This window comes from Nelumbo lutea, chromosome 5 (assembly GCF_056320005.1).
Source record: "Nelumbo lutea isolate HS-2025 chromosome 5, American lotus-T2T, whole genome shotgun sequence".
Taxonomy (NCBI): domain Eukaryota; kingdom Viridiplantae; phylum Streptophyta; class Magnoliopsida; order Proteales; family Nelumbonaceae; genus Nelumbo; species Nelumbo lutea.
The window spans coordinates 14,428,827-14,432,256 of NC_142688.1; the positions used below are offsets into that span (position 1 = coordinate 14,428,827).

The 3,430-nt window shown below is 43.0% G+C and overlaps 1 long non-coding RNA gene and 1 pseudogene across 1 annotated transcript; both read left to right on the top strand.

Annotated features, from left to right (window-relative positions):
- The first annotated feature begins 518 nt into the window (after nucleotides 1-518).
- Nucleotides 519-1,366, top strand: LOC148850503 (uncharacterized). The gene is made up of 4 exons (XR_016099271.1): nucleotides 519-761; nucleotides 864-893; nucleotides 1,008-1,079; nucleotides 1,194-1,366. It is a non-coding gene; the product is annotated as an uncharacterized LOC148850503 (long non-coding RNA).
- Nucleotides 1,367-1,766: 400 nt separating this feature from the next.
- Nucleotides 1,767-2,922, top strand: LOC148850504 (tubulin-folding cofactor C pseudogene; annotated as a pseudogene).
- The last annotated feature ends 508 nt before the right edge of the window (nucleotides 2,923-3,430 follow it).

A 3,430-nucleotide genomic window follows, 5' to 3' on the forward strand; every position in this document is an offset into this window, starting at 1 on the left:
CGTCCATCGACCACCGAGCGCTGCCACCACCGTAGCAGCAAACTTCCCAGTCTTCCTTTCTTCGATCTTCACTGTATTTTTCGGTACTCTCTATGTTCAATACGACATGATAGCTTTGCGTTTATTACATGTACATGAATTGGAATTACTTTTACTTGGAGTTTGCTTTTTTGCTTTGCTTGGAACACGTGAATGTCGATACTCTTCAAGGTTGCTTCTTGGTTGTTTCATGGATGAACCAACTTCTTCGCCATTTTGTTTGTAATCGTGTAAATTTCTATATATTTTGAATCTTTGATACAAATATATTCCTTTTCTCGTTTGTTCACACCCTAGAGCCCATCCATTCAAGAATAGAATTAGATCGTTAGAGTAGGAAGGTTGTGGGGTAGGTATATGTCGGGGATTCTTCATCGCCGACGGGGTTGGGGATGGGAGTTGAATTTCTACCTCGATACCAAGAACGGGGCAGGGACGGGTGCGGGGATTTTAACCACGGGGAGGGGATGGGGAGGGGTGTCCCGCCTCATTGCCATCCCTACACTCCACAAATGTCCCACACACCGAGCGTCTACCACCTGTCCATTCGCATGTGGAAATGCTTCTCGCATGCGGGGCCAAATCTAGCGCAAAAGACCAAAACCCTCATTTCTACATTCCCGCCCCCTCAATCTATACCTCTGCTTGAACTGGCCGTCCCCTGACCCCATTCTTCTCCCCTCCACCCGAGCTCTCCTCCTTCGGCACCGACGACTTCTCCGGTGAGTTCACTTTGACCAAGTATTCTCGAACACTCATATTTTGTTTTTTCATTTCAAATCAGCTAAACCTCTGTTGTCTGATACTTTGTTTTCTCATTTCAGATCAGACATCCGGCCATTTCACTGTCACAGGTACCCTCCATCTCTCATATCATCATTCTTTCACACATTTTTCTTAGTTTTTTTTTTATATTTTATTTTTTAATTCAAATCAGAGAAAATACCGGCAACAGTGCTTTTTCTCAGGCACCGGCGATCATCCGGGTAACAAGCATGTACCTGTGCAAGACGCTGAGGATGTTAAGCAATGCAGCCCGGGTTTGTACCTCTAATTATAAAGGCAACGATTTTGAATTTTTCATCTCTTTTGTTTTTGTGGTTCAGAGTCTTGAGACCAGACTGACCCGTTCATGTGTACTGTGTGGTTTCTAGGTGTTCTCGTGTGACAGGGAATTCCGTGATGCAGCAAGAGAGGCAGGGGAAGTTGTATGGAAGAATGGGTTGGTGAGAAAAGTGGGGCTTTCGCGGCAATGCGTATGCCTTCCTTTCTGATTTTATTGACATGCATGAGCATTTGATTCATGTGCCTCAATTGCTAATGCCCATTTTTGTATCTGGCCATCTAAGTATCAAGCATCCCTATTTGAATCGACTTTTCTGGTAATGGATGCCATTCCCTCTGGTAATCAACTTTTCTGGTAATGGATGCCGGAGGAAAAAGCCATGTTGCCGCCGGTTTCTCTGATTTCTGAAAAACCAAAATATCAGAAAAAAAAGAAAAAAATAAGAAATGTGTGAAAAAGTTGAAATATAAGAACTGGAGAGTACCTCCGGATTATCGCCGGTGCCGGAGAAGAAGAGAACTCGGGTGACGGGAGAGGAACGAGGGGTCAGGGGACCAACTGCACGAACTCGAGGGGAAGTGGGAATAGGGTTTTGAGATTTGAACTCGTATGTTTTGGGAGTTTTGGGGCTAAGGTCCCGTTAGCCCCGCACGCGGGACAAGCGAATATCGTGCAAAGGGACAGATGGCGCCGAACGGGCGTGTGGGGCATCTGTGGGGCGCAGATTTGAACTCGAGTGAAGAAGAGTTCTGAGAGTCAGAATTATATTACAGGAATCGCGCCTGTAAGGCCATGGCAGGTCACTCGAATCCTAAAGAAATGCCGGACAAAAATGTAGATGCAGTCGCTGAGAAGAAATGCAGCAATGATCGAACGCCTCTCCAATCTCCACCAGTCTCGTCTCCAACAGTCCAATTCTCGTAAGTCCGATTCGACCTTATCTCCTTTTGAGGTCACTTCTCGGAAGCAAAACGATCTATTCAGAACGAACTTGAGCGCTGCCGCCAGGTCTCTGATCCTGATTTGAAATCTCGTTTAAAATCTGACATTGAGAAGGTATCAGTCTCCATTGCCGATCTTGAGAAGCTTGTCTCTGAGAATTCTTACTTCTTGCCCTCCTATGAAGTGCACTCGTCTCTGAAAGCAATCTCCGAATTGAAATAAACTCTAGAAAGTGTGAATTCTGAGGTAATGCCGAAAAAGAAGTTTGCTTTCAAGAGTAAAGCGAGAAAGAAAGATCAAGGTAATGTAGCTCAGGAAACTGATATCAAGGCTTCCGATACGGCTTTAGCGGAAAAACCGAATTTTCAGTTTCGAGACTCTCCTGGGTTTAGGAACAAGAAGGGTGAGGTTTGGTTAAGCGTTTTCAGATTTCACAGGAGGGAGATTTCATGCTTTCCGATCTTAACTCCTGTGAAGTTCGCTTAATAGGTAGCCTACGAGCGCTCTTTGTTCATCGCTTGAGATTTCTATCTTCGTGTTCGAAGTAGGCCAATAATCGAAGAAAGTAGCGGTGTGAGGTTTGCTCCAACCTTTTGTTTTATGAAGTAATCGAGAAAGATCTTACAGATTCAAGTCTTGATGCTGAGACTGGAAATTGGGTGTCCAGATTCAGTGGACCTTGGGTTCACGGGAAGGTGCACCCTCTAATAGGAGGCGTGCATGTCACCCACTTCAAATTCATCCTAAGGTTAACGGGCTTTTGGGCGTTAATCAATTGAATCTGGTTGAATCGGACAGAAAAAAGACAAAAAGGCCAAAAAAAAAAAAAAAAAACTTTTTGAATTATTTGGGATTTGAGAGTTCATTCGAACTCCCTCTCATTTTCTCCTCCGAGCCCTAACCCAGAAGCAAACCACCGGCGATTTCATTGTACAGCCGACGCCCGTGAGCGTGAAGTACACCGGCGGTTTGGAAAATGTACTGCTTTATTTTTAAAATTATAATAGCATGACTTATTACTTTAGGCTAAGTTTGGAAAATGTATACATTACAAATACATACAAAATGTAAGACTTGCACTCTATATATTTGTATTTATATTCTTTTTAAGATTCAATTTGGAAGGAATACAAATATAAATGTATACAAAATAATACAAAATATAAGATTTTGCACTCTACACATTTGCATTTATACTCCTTCCAAACTAAGCATTAAATTGATAGGAACAAAACCACCACTATTGAGTTCCACTGTTCAATTATATATGCTTTATTGAAGAAATTACTAGAAACCCACCTCCAGGGATTGTAACTGATCCAGTCAACAATGCCCAACTTGGATTTAATTCAGGAAGTAAAAGAGTGCATTAACTGCCCAACC